General features: G+C 44.0%; 1 protein-coding gene across 2 annotated transcripts in view; it reads right to left on the bottom strand.

Moving 5' to 3' along the window:
* Window positions 1-5,286, bottom strand: part of STK38 (serine/threonine kinase 38) — a 51,485-nt gene extending 46,199 nt beyond the window's left edge. For both annotated transcript variants that reach the window (XM_064361116.1, XM_012461567.3), the window contains exon 1: window positions 4,997-5,286. The gene's annotated coding sequence lies outside the window, so the exon portion shown is untranslated. The remainder of the gene's footprint in view (window positions 1-4,996) is intronic.
* Window positions 5,287-15,264: the final 9,978 nt, after the last annotated feature.

The raw sequence follows: 15,264 nt of genomic DNA, 5'->3' as shown, positions 1-15,264 counted from the left end.
CACACCCAGCTAATTTTTGTATTTTTAGTAGATATGGGGTTTCACCAGGTTGGTCAGCCTGGTCTCAAACTCCTGACCTAGTGATCTCCCCGCCTCAGCCTCCCAAAGTGCTGGGATTACAGGCATGACCTACCATGCCTGGCCTGTTCCCAGTACCTTTTTAAGTTTATCCATAGTTAGAAGAAAAATCTATGATTAAAATGGTAATCTGCTAATATATATATATATGTTGTGACACAGCCTTAAGGCATTTAACAAATGTTTGCTGTTTACTTGAATTTACAGGTTAAAATAAAGATTTAAGCCTTAAAATAAAGGGAACAATATGACCAAAAAACCTCAATTAATTCTAGTGGTAGAAGTATCAATACCTTAAAAACAAGAGATCCTAACTTCCTCATTTTACACAAGAAAAAACACCACCAGCCAGGCGCGGTGGCTCATGACTGTCATCCCAGCACTTTGGGAGGCTGAGGCAGGGGGATCACGAGGTCAAGAGATCAGGACCATCCTGGCCAACATGGTGAAACCCCGTCTCTACTAAAAAATACAAAAATTAGCTGGGGGTGGTGGCATGTGCCTGTAGTCCCAGCTACTCGGGAGGCTGAGGCAGGAGAATTGCTTGAACCCAGGAGACGGAGGTTGCAGTAAGCCAAGATCGCGACACTGCACTCCAGTCTGGCACCTGGCGACAGAGCCAGACTCTGTCTCAAAAAAAAAAGAAAAGAAAAGAAAAAACACCACCAACGGGTTTAGATAACTTATAATTTTTTCCTAAATTTAAAATCTCATTTACAAAAGGGTGTGTGGCACACGCCTGTAGATTACGCCTCTGGAGTAGCTGGGACTACAGATTGCAGTGAAGCAATATCTTGCCACTGCACTCTAGCCTGGGCTACGCAGCAAGACTCCGTCTCAAAAATAAATAATAAAATAAAATCAGCCGAGCACAGTGGCTCACGCCTGTAATCCCAGCACTTTGGGAGGCTGAGGCGGGCAAATCACCTGAGATCAGGAGTTTGAGACCAGCCTGACCAACATGGTAAAACCCCGTCTCCACTAAAAATACAAAAATTAGCCGGGTGTGTGGCGGGTGCCTGTAATCCCAGCTACTTGGGAGGCTGAGGCAGGAGAATCACTTGAACCCAGAAGGCAGAGGTCGCAGTGAGCAGAGATCGTGCCACTGCACTCCCCCTGGGTGACAGAGCAAGACTCCGTCTCAAAATAAAATAAAATAAAATCTCGTCTTCCCCCAGATTTTTCAGCTAACCTATATTATCACACTTGGCCAAATTGTTCACTAACACTAACTTGCTCCAGCATTGGCAATAGTGCTCAACATTTTATCCTTACCATTCTTTCCTCATACATGATCTACTTCTCGTCTTTTTATCCCAATATAAAGCTCAGTAAAAATTTGGGGTCTCCTCTTTCAGCTTTGGAGCCCCCCTCCTTCTGTCACTGTAAGGGGGAACTTTAAAAAAAAAAAAAAAATGAGAGGCTGAGCACCATGGCTCATGCCTGTAATCCCATCACTTTGGGAGGGTGAGGCAGGAAGATCATTTGAGCCCAGGAGTTCAAGAACAGCCTGGGTAACATAGCGAGACCCTGTCTCTACTACCCCTGACAACCGAGGCAAAAAAGAATCACGGGAGACCAAGGGTCATTTTTCTTTCTTTCTTTCCTTTCTTATTTTAAGACCGACCTGGTCCCGGCACTGCGGCAACGAACCTGGAACCGAGACCCCCCGGACTCTTTTTTTTTTTTTTCCAGACAGGGTCTTGCTCTGTCGCCCAGGTCGGAGTGCAGTGGCACGATCTCAGCTCACTGCAACCTCTGCCTCCTGAGTTCAACCAATTCTCCTGCCTCAGCTTCCCAAGTAGCTGAGACTACAGGCACACGCCACCATGCCCAGCTAACTTTTTGTATTTTTAGTAGAAACGGGGTTTCACCATGTTAGCCAGGCTGGTCTTGAACTCCTGACCTCAGATGATCTGCCTGCCTCGGGCTCCCAAAGTGCTAGGATTAGAGGGATGAGCCACCGCACACAGCCAAGGGCCGTTTTAAAAGAGCGCATTTTAAGAAAAGTTTTAAGGTTTTCCCCCTTAATATTTAGCAGCTTTTTAAATTGTTTTGTGGATTAAACTAAGGCTTGTAAGGACTATGCAAACGCTTGTTAAAAAAAAAAGCCTTAAAATGATTTAAAAAGCAATTATTTAAAAAGATACTCAGAAAAAAATCACATAAAGAATAAACCCTTCAGAGCAGAGATTCAAAACCAAGGCTCTACTTTAGAGTCAAACATTTTGATTCATGATGTGCCAAAAAGATCAGTAAAAACAAATTCAAGACACTGTACTCAGAGCTACCTTACTATAAAATATCACATTATTTTTTATGGGGAAGTTTCAACTAATACAAAGGAAACTCAAACGTTTTAGAGTATCAGTAAAGGAATACTAAAAAAAAAAAAAAAAAAAAAAAAAACCTCTGTTTTGGTGTGAAGTTTGGGTGTGGTTCCTTATTTGTCAGCCTGTACCCCCTCCACCCACAATGAAAACCACATGCACTCTGTGTGTTTGGTGAAGAAACTTAAAAACCAGATCTAAAAACATGTCAAAAGCAAGTGAGAGTTTTGTACTTCCTTGTATGAAAATTTCTGAAGATATTACATATATGTAGCTAAATTTTAACAACTAAAATTACTTCAACATACAATTGTAACAATTTGTCAGGGCACTGGTGCATGCCTGTAATCCCAGCACTCTGGAAGGGAGAGGTAGGAGATTGCTTGAAACCAGCCTGGGCAACATGACAAAACCCCATTTCTACAAAAAATTACAAAAAAATGGTCAGGTGTGGTGGCGCCCACCCGTAGTCCCAGCTACTCAGGAGACTGAGGTGGGAGGATTGCTTGAGTTGGAGAGGCAGAGGTTTCGTGAGTCCAGCTTGTGCCACTGCACCTGAGCCTGGGACAGAGCAACAGCCTGTCTTAAAAACAACAACCACAAACAAAACACAACAATCTGCAAGTATTTAACCCTAAGCCAAACAATAATAAATGTAAGTTGAGCAAGTTAATGATTTTTAGTTGTCAACAAAGCTAAAGAATAAAGACTACATTTACACTGACGGTGTATCAAAACTAGGGAAAAAATGTTTTCACTAATTTAAGTAGCTGGCATTACTTCCTAAACTTTTAAAAAAGATCAAAAGGACATTAAATGAACTCAAAGATGCTCACATATTAGACCAACAAATTCTTAAGCACTGTTTTTCAACTTCCAGAGTTTCTAATATAATAATAAAGACTGCACTCTCCTTCCCTTTGACCTTTCTTTAAACCCTTCTCCACTTCCTCTACTGTAATATAAAAAATTTAGCCTAATTCTAATAACATTTCATCAAAAAATGTAATTAATATTGTCCTAAAGCAATTCATAGGTTTACTGGGTCACCTAACTTTTCTTAAGACAGGACTATTCCTCAGGCTTTCCATAATTCAAGCCTTCCTGCCCCAACCTAGAAGCCATTGGAGGCTTTTGTCCTATTTGTTTCATTCTTCAACTCTGCAGGATTAGGGAATAATAGGTAGGTGAGAAATTCTTAAAGTTTTAAAGAATTAACAAAAGGACTTGATCCAGATAAAAGTCAGGCGTAAGACCTGCACACCCAAAAGGAAGTCAAATGAAAACCATTATTTGATTCAATCTATATGGTTATGCCTGGTTAACTGATTAACTTTACAATGGTACTCTGTGATCACTATAAATAACCCTTCTCTCAACAATATGGACTTTATTTCTTTGTGACTGACAATCCATTATCTTTCATTTGGACAATTCAACATTGGAGGTAAGATTATTGCTTAAGTCGCATGTCTAATTTCTCCTACTGAATCGTAAATCACTAGAAAGCAAGCACCATGGCTTATACTTGTTTTAATGTTCTTCCCCCATTTCATGCACAGTGCTATGCACTTAGTACCTTAAGAAAGATTAACTAGAAAAAATACTAATTTTTGATGTCCATTCCTAGGAGTTTGCGTGTGACGGGGGATAGGGTTGGGACATGAAATAGTTTGCTGTCAACTGATTACAGATTAAAAAAAAATGAAATAGTTTGCCATAGGGTTCTCTCTTACAAGGAAGCTGATATCTAAAGTTTGGGGTGGGGAGGAGAGCCTATTATCATGGTGGTGGTTGTTTTATGTTTGGGGATACCAAATACACTGCCTGGCTAATTCAGAGGCAGGGTGAACTCAAAGGGCGGAGACACTTAGGGTCTACTTCACTCCAACCCTCCTCGGTGCATTTCAAAAAGAACAAGTTTCTCTTTTCCGTGTCTTTTAGTCATTTCAGAGTGAACTGAGAGATCTGGTCTCCCTGCGGGCCGTTCTGCCCGCTTTCTGACACAGACTTTCCTCTAAGCCCTTATCGACTTTTTCCTTTCCTCTGGCTGTTGCTCTTCCACTCTCTTCTTAAGAATCTTCTCTGCCTCTTCCTGTGATTTTAAGCTTATCTGAAGCCCAGTATCCTAAGACCAACGGAGAAAGGAGCAGACTCAAAGATACCGCACCCCAGGAGGGGCTTTCGACATCTCTGCATCAGACCACAGTTCTCAGGCTCTCGGACAGCAGCAGGAAAAGGAGTGAAAACTGGTGATGGCCGAGATCCCTGAGGGACTGACTGGTGGCAGGGAGCAGACAAAGGTGGCAAGACGGAAAGGAGAGCCCGGCTCCCCGCTCCAACTGCAAACAGAGAAAGAGAAAGGACAGGGTGGAGAGGCTGGGACCGGGAAAATGCGGAGACGGCCAACAAGCGGCATCTGGAAACCGGGGAAGGAGGAGGCTGAGGAGAGGGGCCGAGACGCTGAGGTTAGGGCTAGAAAGAGGCGCCGGCAAGAAGGATAAAGCCAGGGAGTCGGGGGTTGGGAAAGGAGGAGATAAACGAAAAACCCGGGAATGGAGTGAAGACGGCGGCAGCAGGCAACTCACCAGAGCCCCGGGAGAGGCAGGGCTGGGGGCGGCGGAGAGCCGCAGACGCCCCTTCGGCCAGTAGTCCCTACGTGAAGGGTGGCGAAGTCCCGGCGGCGGCAGCCAACGAGCCAAAGACCAGAGGGGACGCGTTAGGGGCTCTGAGACAGGGGGCGACGGGCAGTTGCGCGTGAGGACAACAGGAAGCGTTCCAACTGCCGGAAAAGACGGGAGGGATAAGGGACCAAGGCAGCCCGATACCCCGCCGCGGTGACGGGCTGGCGCGGCAGCCCGGGGCCGAGACTACGCATGCGCGACTTCCCGGCGAGGCCGGGATTGCGGGACTGCGCGTGCGTGGCCCCGCCCTGCCCCTCCCTTCAGCCCCACTGACCGGGGCGGGCTGCACCCGGGTGAGGCCAGATGTGTGAGAGTGAGGCGGTTTCGAAGTAGTCTGGGCTGAGGGGGAAGTTCCCTTGTTTTGTTTTACTTTTTACTTCGAAATAATTATGGACTCACAAGAAGTTGCAAAATTAATACAGACAGGTTCCGTATACCCATCACCCACCCAGCTTACCTTAACATTTTTCATAAGATACAACATTCTCAAAGCCAGGAAATTGACATTGGCGCAATATAATTAACTAAACCAATACAATTAACTTCATTACAGACCATACTCGGATTTAACCTGTTTGGCATGCAGTCATGTGCGTGCGTGCGTGTGTGTGTGTGTGTGTGTGTTTGTGTAGTTCTATGAAAGTTATCACCTGTATAGTTCCCACCCCTTTCCACCCCTTGTAGAACAAGTCTGCTGGAGCCCTTAGCCCCCTTCCTCTTCCTTAAAGTAAGGGCCTTACCTGGGATAAGATGAGCTCAAAGGTTTTAGAGGTTACCCAGAGGGCAACCCAGTGTGCACAGAAGAATGTGCTTTTCAAGGCTACCCAAAGGCTTATTCTGTACTACTTTTGGGTGTAAAGAGGTCCCAAGTTTAATAGCCTTTCGGCACTCCTTGAGAATGGAGCACAATGCCCTCAACTAGAAAGTGTCAGGCTCGGCCGGGCACGGTGTAATTCCGGCACTTTGGGAGGCCGAGGCAGGTGGATCACCTGAGGTCAGGAGTTCGAGACCAGCCTGACCATCATGGAGAAACCCCATCTCTACTAAAAATACAAAACTGGCCGGGCGTGGTGGCGTATGCCTGTAATCCGAGCTACTGGAGAGACTGAGGCAGGAGAATCGCTTGATCCCGGGAGGCGAAGGTTGCGGTGAGCTGAGATCCTGCCATTGCACTCTAGCCTGGGCAACAAGAGCAAAACTCTGTCTCAAAAAGAAAGAAAGAAACAAAAGAAAAGAAAGTGTCAGACTTCTAGAAACTAAGATGAGTGAGACAGTCTCTGCCTGCAAAGGGGCCATTTAGGGAGAGAAGGAAGCATGTGCTGTGAGTCATTCATTCATTTCATCTTCAAAGCCCAGTTTCCTTTTGCCTAGCCTCTCACAAAAATCACTTCTGGCCAGATGTGTTGGCTCATGCCTGTAATTCCAGCACTTTGGGAGGTCCAGGTGGGAGGAACGCTTGAGCCCAGGAGTTTGAGACCAATCTGGGCAACATAATGAGACTCTACCTCTAAAAAAGTATTTTTAGGCCGGGCGCGGTGGCTCACGTCTATAATCCCAGCACTTTGGGAGGCCGAGGCGGGTGGATCACGAGGTCAAGAGATCGAGACCATCCTGGTCAACATGGTGAAACCCGGTCTCTACTAAAAATACAAAAAATTAGCTGGGCATGGTGGCGCGTGCCTGTAATCCCAGCTACTCAGGAGGCTGAGGCAGGAGAATTGCCTGAACCCAGGAGGCGGAGGTTGCGGTGAGCCGAGATCGCGCCATTGCACTCCAGCCTGGGTAACAAGAGCGAAACTCCATCTCAAAAAAATAAATAAATAAATAAATAAATAATATTTTTAATTGGCCAGCACGGTGTCATGTGCTTGTGGTCCCACCTATTCAGAAGGCTAAAGCAAGAGAATTGATTGAGCCCAGGAGTAAAGGGCTTCGATGAGCCATGATCAATCATGACACTGCACCCCAGCCTGGGCAACAGAGGGAGACCCTGTCTCAATCAATCAGTACATACATATCAATCAGTCACTTCACCTTTCATTCTTTCTGCTCAGAGGCCCTTCTCCCCAAATCCCTGTTGTCAAACTCCTACCCATCTTTAACCTTTTAATAATAGACCAAGATGTTTGCATAATGCTTTACAGTTTACAAACAACTTTCACTTATTTAATCTCAGTCGGAACCTCAGTTTGGCAGTGACACACAAGGTTTTACAGATAAAGTAATTGACACTCAGAGAAGCTAAGTGACTTTCCTGAATTTCCATGGCTAGCAAGCCAAGTAGCCAACAGGGGAACCCCATTTCCTGTCTGCAAATCCAATGTTCTTTCTCCTTTTCTCTTTCCTTCCTCCAAAGTCCAGCTCAAATCTTATCTTCCTCCTGGAGCTTTCCCAGTTTCAGAGGAGGAATTTCATTCTTTTCTCTCCTCCTATATTAATGTATCTGTACCCCAACTCAAATCAGCAATAAAGTTTTCCTCAGAATAACCCAGCCAAATTATGCTGCTCTTTCTGCGGGAACCCAAAAGGTGACATTTTACCAAGATTCCAATAACTACAATGGACATTTGTCATTCTTTTTGGCCACTCAACCATCTGAATCCCTTTCCTTTTTTTTTCTTTTTCTTTTTTTTTTGAATCCCTTTCCTATGTTATCACTTCCCACCACAAAAACTGAAATCACTTATACCCATCCCAGACTGTGAGTTGGAAATTAGAATGATCTGACTTGCATAATTCTGAGCTATCACATCCCGATTTTTTTGTCTGTCTGTTTTTTGAGACAGGGTCTCACTCTGTCACCCAGGCTGGAGAGCAGTGGCACAATCATAGCTCACTGCAGCCTCGAATTCCTGGGCTCAAGCACTCCTTCCACCTCAGCCTCTTGAGTAGCTGGGACTGCAGGTGCGCATGACCTTGCTTGGCTAGTTTTTTTATTTTTTTTGTAGAGACAGGTCTCACTATGTTGCCCAGGCTGGTCTCAAAATCCTGGCCTCAGGTGATCCTTCTACCTCAGCCTCCCAATGTGCTGGGATTACAGGCATGAACCACCTTACACAGTGAGTCATGCTTTATTTTAAATTTTGATATTTTGGTCATTGTGGATTTTTTGCATTAATTTTGATTTTTGAAAAACATTGCATTAAAATAGTCTTTATCTTGATTACTAAGTTTTTTGTGCCCAAGATGAGTGTCTTGCTCACCTGCTCAATTCACCTGTTCTTTGTCCCAAAGGAATCACCTGCCTCTCCTTTATCAAGCTGACCTATTATTACTTCACCAGCCGAAACTGAGTCTCTTGGAGAGAACCACACTCTTTTTAAAAACAGGCATCTGACTCCTTGGCAGTGTGTGCCCCACCCATTGGGGCAGTGGCATCAATTGCCTCTGAATATTCCTTTCATAAGAGGACAGGAACTATGCTTGGATGCCTGCTAGCCCAGTGTTTCTCAAACTGTAACAGGTACCTAAATCTCCTGGGATTTGGTTAAAGTGCAGATCTGGCTAAAGTTTGGAGCAGAGCTGAGATAGTGCATTTCAAACAAGCCCCCAGGTGATGCTATCACTGCTGGTACATGTACCATGCTTGGGGTAGCAAGGAACTTGAATGTAAAAAGTAAGAAGGAGGCCAGGCGCCATGGCTCACACCTGTAATCCTAGCACTTTGGGAGGCCGAGGTGGGAGGATCACAAGGTCAGGAGTTCAAGACCAGCCTGGCCAACCTGGTGAAATCCCAGTCTCTACTAAAAATACAAAAATTAGCCGGGTGTATGGCAGGCGCCTGTAATTCCAGCTACTCAGGGGGCTGAGGCAGGAGAATTTCTTGAACCTGGGAAGTGGAGTTTGCAGTGAGCAGAGACCACACCATTGCCCTCCAGCCTGGGTGACAGAGTGAGACTCCATCTCAAAGGGAAAAAAAAAGTAAGAAGGAGAAAGTCTTCATAATCCAGCAGCCATAGGTCCCAACCAAGGCCAAGACTAGGGTGAGGCATGTGAGGGCATAACATCTAAAGAGACACTCACTTTCAGGTGCCACTCCTGCATTTGCAGAACCCTGAGAGTGAGGGCAACTTTGCACTGAGTGTCCTAGGAACCTTGCTTGCCTTAGCATAGTCCCACCCTGGTAACATATCCACCAAGTAACATTTTGGTGGGTATTTTTCCAGGTTTTTTTTTTTTCTGAGACAGGGTCTCACTCTGTCACCGGCAGATTTTGTAAAAATACAAAAATAAGCCGGGCGTGGTGGCAGGTGCCTGTAGTCTCAGCTACTTGGGAGGCTGAGGCAGGAGAATCGCTTGAAACACAGAGGCTGGAGGGCAGTGGCAAAATAACAGCTCACTGCAGCCTTGACCTCCTGAGCTCAAGCAATCCACCTGCTTCAGCTTCCCAAAGTGCTGAGATTACATGCGTGAGCCACTGCACCTGGCCTTGAGACTAGTGTGCGTAAGTGTGTGTGTGTGTGTGTGTGTGTGTGTTAAAACTGAGTCTCACTCTGTTGCCCAGGCTGGAGTGCAGTAACACAATCGTGACTCACTGCATCCTGGACCTCCCAGGCTCAAACAATCCTCCTGCCTCAGTCTCCCAACTAGTTGGTCTACAGACATGCACCACCACACCTGGCTAATTTTTAAATTTTTTGAAGAGATGGGTTCTCTCTATGTTGCCCATGCTGGTCTCGAACTCCTGGGTTCAAGTGATCCTCCCACCTTGGCCTCCAAAAGTGCTGGGATTACAGGCATGAGTCACTGCATCCTGCTGAGACTACTTTCTAATACACATATAAACACATAGAATTATACTATATACGGTTATATTGTATGTAATTGTATCTACACATATCCAGTATCATACTGTCATTTGTTCATTTACATCTAAATTGTGGTGTTTTAAGTCTTCATGCTCTATTTAATCTCACAGATTCATTTAATCTTGTTCCTCTAAAATATGCCCACTGGCTTTCTCTGAGTGGAGGAATTGTGAGTGGTTATATTTTCTTCTTTATACTTTTCTGTACTTTCCAAATTTTTCACACTGGACTCCCATAACCTTTTAATTAAGTTTTTATTTTTATCAAAGTAATACATGTACAGACTTGGAAAATATTAAATGATCTACAAGACTTGTAATTATAAACAGTAATTATTTGCCCCACCCACTCCCACTGGATTCACTTAGCAGAAGCAGATGCTTTCTAAGCTTTTAGTTGTTCTTCTGACATTTACCTCCTTGTTTTAAAATAACATTGCTATTTCTTGTTTTTATTTTTAAATCTTTTTAATTTCCTCAATTAAGATGAGGATTTAACTCACTTATATCACAACTTCTTCTACCACTGCCATCTCTCTTAAATCAATAGTCAGTGTTTACAATTGAGTCAGATTATCTTCATGTACCACTTTTTGTTTTCCCTAGAGTCAACAATTGCGTCAGTTTTTTTTCTCCTACATAATTTTATTTTTAAATATCTAACACTGACTTCTCTGCAAGCTCTGTCAAAACTGAAAAAATGTTCTCGGGTTATGATCAAACTCACAATTAGTTATCAGCTCCATTTTTTTCTCTAGGGTCATCCTCCCTGGAGCCCTTTGTATTAGTCAGGGTTCTCCAGAGAAACAGAATCACAAGGCTACATAGAGATTATGTAGAGAATATATAGAGATAGAGAGATTTGTTTTAAGAAATTGGCTCATGCAATCATTGGGGGTGGTAAGTCTGAAATTTGCAGGGCAGGCCGGAAACTCACAAGTTGATGTTTCAGTTTTAAGTCTGAAATCCAAAGGATAGGCCAGCAGGCTAGAAACTCAGTTGGGATTTCTATGTTGCCATCTTGAGATAGAATTCCTTCTTCCTCAGGAAACCTCAGTTTTTGCTCTTATGGCCTTTAACAGTTGAGGTGAGGCCCACCCACAGCATGGAGGGTAATCTGCTTAATTTAAAACCAAATGAGGCCGGGCGTAGTGGTTCACGCCTGTAATCCAAGCACTTTGGAGGCCAAGGTGGGAGGATCACCTGAGGTCGAGAGTTCAAGACCAGCCTGACCAACATGGTGAAACCCCGTCTTAAAAAAAATAAAAAATAAAAATAAATTTAAAAAATTTTTAAAAATTAAAAATAAAATCAAATGAGACCAGGTGTGGTAGCTCACACCTATAATCCCAGCACTTTGGGAGGCCAAGGTGGGTGGATCATTTGAGGTCAGAAGTTCCAGACCAGCCTGGCCAACATGACAAAACCCCATCTCTACTAAAAATACAAACTAGTCAGGTGTGGTGGCACATACCTGTAGTATCAGCTACTCAGGAGGCTGAGGCAGGAGAATTGATTGAACTCAGGGGCGGAGATTGAAGTGAGCCAAGATCATGCCACTGTACTCTAGCCTGGGCATCAGAGCAAGATTCCGTGTCAAAAAAAAAAATTAAATTTAAGTCAAGTGATTATAAAAGTTAATCACATGTAAAATATACCTTCACAGCAACATCTACACTAGTGTTTGACCTAACAATTGGGCATCATAGTCTAACAAATTTGAGACATAAAATTGACCACCACCCCCTTCATCTTTCTAAATAATCCAGCATGGTTGGGAACCATGTCGTGTTTTGTTTTGTTTTCTCTTTAGTGTCCCCACCTCCTACTTAAGTTCATGGCCCTCCCTTTATTTATCAACCACAGCTTTCAGCAAGTATTCCTAGGTGCATTAAGACAACCCATCATCTGGGCACGGTGGCTCACACCTGTAATCCTAGAGTCCAATTCGGGAAGATTGCTTAAGCTCAGAAGTTCCAGACCAGCCTGGGCAACATGGCAAAAGCCCATCTCTACAAAAAATACCAAAAAACAAGATGAGGGCGGTGGCTCACACCTGTAATCCCAGCACTTTGAAAGGCCAAGGTGGGTGGATCACTTGAGGTCAGGAGTTCAAGACCAGACGGGCCAACATGGTGAAACCCTGTCTCTACTAAAAATACAAAAATTAGCCCAGCATGGAGGCACGTGCCTGTAGTCCCAGCTACTTGGGAGGCTGAGGCAGGAGAATCGCTTGAACCCAGGAGGTGGGTGTCGCAGTGAGCTAAGATGGCACCACTGCACTCCAGCCTGGGCGGCAGAGCTAGACTCCATTCCCAAACCAAAAAAAAAAAAAAAATTAGCTGGGCGTAGTGGTGCACGCCTGTAGCCTCAGCTACTTGGGGGGCTGAGGTAGGAGGATGACTTGAACCCAGGAGGTCAAGGTTGCATTGAGCTGAGATCGCACCACTGCACCTCCACCCAGGAGACAAAGTCAGACCCTGTCTCAAAAAAAAAAAAAAAAAAGCCTACCTGGGAATTTGGGAATTTCACTAGGGTAGACAAAATGTTAAAAAAATAAATAAATAAACAAAAAATAAAAAAACTCCACAGGGTGGATGGGAGAGTAAGTGCACACATCCTCAACCCCAATCCAGCTGCCTCCTCACCTCCATTTCTCTCCCACTGTTCTAGGAAAACTGGAAGGAGAGGGCTGAGCCCAGGCAGTGTATATCCAGAGTAACTGCCAATAACCAAGCCTGGCCAGGAGAAAAAGAATTTATTTGCAGCTCTAGCCCTTCAGGGAAGCACTAGTATAATTAGCTGGGCCTGCAACAGCTGTCTGGCTGGTCATTTTTATCCTGATGCTTGAACTACAAGCCTGAAAACCTCCGAGTAAAGAAAGCACTAAATGCAAAAATAGCATTTCATATTGTTTCTTGGTTTCAGACTTGGAGATATAGCAACACAGAATACAATGAGAACTTTGACTATATGTTTGTGTCAGCTTAGAGATTTTTTACTTTAAACTGAATGCTTAAGATGAGACAAACATAATTGAGAAGTCTTTTTTTTTTATTGCATTTTAGGTTTTGGGGTACATGTGAAGAACATGCAAGATTGTTGCATAGGTGCATACGGAGAAGTCTTAAGAGATACACATTTTAAATTAATTGTTTCCAGTGACTGTGTATATTGTGATAAGTCAATGCTTCTTTGAGAATTGAGGGTGAAAAATCTCGAAAACTAATGAAGGATGTGAAGTGTGGCAGGTCCAGTGCCCAAATGACACATAACTTTTCCCACCTACCCACTGGGGATTGCAGATATTAGGAGTGAGGGAATGTATATATATAACCAAATGTAGACTGAAGGCCTTCGGAGGGGAAGGAAAGACAATTATAATTTCTGAATAAAAATCGTAGTTCTAAAAAATTCTGAAAGCCAGAAAGAAAGGGATAAGATGTCCGTTGACTTCATTGTGCTTAGATGGGAGCCTCGCTGTAAAACAAGAGAGTTTCTGAGGCTCCCACTGTTGAAAGAAAACTGGTGGAGTGGAGAGTTGCATGAATCACAAGACTCTCAGGCTCCCTCAGGAATGAGCTAAATCTTCCATATCTGCAGAGGCCCCAGAATTGTCCTAACTACCATCTGATAACTGATCTCATACATTTCCTAAAAATGGAAGCATTTGGATCCCATTTGTTTCAAATAGAGGTAACAGCACACACACATACACACACACACACACACACACACACACACACACACTTCAAAGTGTTCCATATCCATAAATATGCACAGTACTGGGTTAGGTAAGTTATGGGTTTCTTTGTTGCAGGACTTCTCAGGACCTTTAATTGCACTGTGACCCTCCATCAGGAACACTTATACAGGATTTCCCAAATGTATTTGAGATGCTTTGTGGAGCATGATTAACATTTCCCTAAACTCATGCTCTCAGGAACATGGATCTAGATAATCACCATCAGCATGTGGATTCAGGAGAAAGGGGCCAAGAAAATCACTCATGTAGCTACAAGTCAGAGGAGCAAAAAGAGGCCCAACTGCCTGTTACCGTTTCCTAGATGTCAAGAATGACCTCATAAATTTTCTTTCATTCTAAATTGCTAATAATGGTTTCAGATTCAGATTCTGATTGGATTCAGGATCAAATCATATCACAGTTAGAGATCATTTCATTTAGCCCTTTCATTTTACAGATGTGAAAACTGGCCTAAGGAGAGGAATTAAGTTGTCCAAAATTACATTAATTAAAATTACAAAACTTGTTTAGAATCAGGTTTCCTGACTTCCTGTCCATTGATTTTTCTCCTGCCCTGTGGTACCTCCCCGTATGACTGAATCCATAGACTAGCAATGGGCTATTATCACACAATTTTGACAAATTTGCCTATAATCAAAAATGAGATTTAAGCCCAGCTGATGGCCTGTATTATCTCTAAAAAAATCTCAGTATGACAAAACTTCAATATGACAAAATATTCCAGACAGTCATTGGTATTTGGTGGGTTTTTTTTACTTTTTTTTTTCTTTTTTTTTGAGACGGAGTTTCGCTCTTGTTACCCAGGCTGGAGTGCGATGGCGCGATCTCGGCTCACCGCAACCTCCGCCTCCTAGGTTCAGGCAATTCTCCTGCCTCAGCCTCCTGAGTAGCTGGGATTACAGGCACGCACCACCATGCCCAGCTAATTTTTTTGTATTTTTAGTAGAGACGGGGTTTCACCGTGTTGACCAATATGGTCTCGATCTCTTGACCTCGTGATCCACCAGCCTCGTCCTCCCAAAGTGCTGGGATTATAGGCGTGAGCCACCGCGCCCGGCCACTTTTTTTTTATTTTTAAAGATGGGATTTCACCCTGATGGCCAGGCTGGTCTTGAATTCTTGACCTCAAGTGATCCACCCACATCAGCCTCCCAAAGTTTGAGGATTACAGGCGTTAGCCACCGCGACCGGCCTATTTTTTTTTGAGATGGAATCTTGCTCTGTTGCCAGTCTGGTGTGCAGTGCCACAATCTCAGCTCACTGCGACCTCCACCTCCCGGGTTCAAGCAATTCTCCTGCCTCAGCCTCCCGAGTAGCTGGGACTACAGGTGCGTGCCACCATGCCTGGCTAATTTTTTGTATTTTAGTAGAGATTGGGTTTCACCATGTTGACCAGGATAGTCTCCATCTCCTGACCTTGTGATCTGCCCACTTTGGCCTCCCAAAGTGCTGGGATTACAGGCGTGAGCCACTGTGCCTGGCCAGTCATTGGTATTTGAAGCAGTAGAATTTGATCTGTGATTTCAACACAGGATTTTTTTTTTTTTTTTTTTGAGAGGAAGTTTTGCTCTTGTTGCCCAGACTGGCTTGCAGTGCCAT

The sequence above is a fragment of the Aotus nancymaae genome, unplaced genomic scaffold (assembly GCF_030222135.1).
Source record: "Aotus nancymaae isolate 86718 unplaced genomic scaffold, 86718_ANA_hifiasm-v0.15.2.pri h1tg000040l, whole genome shotgun sequence".
Taxonomy (NCBI): Eukaryota; Metazoa; Chordata; class Mammalia; order Primates; family Aotidae; genus Aotus; species Aotus nancymaae.
This window is presented reverse-complemented; position numbering and strand designations above follow the sequence as displayed.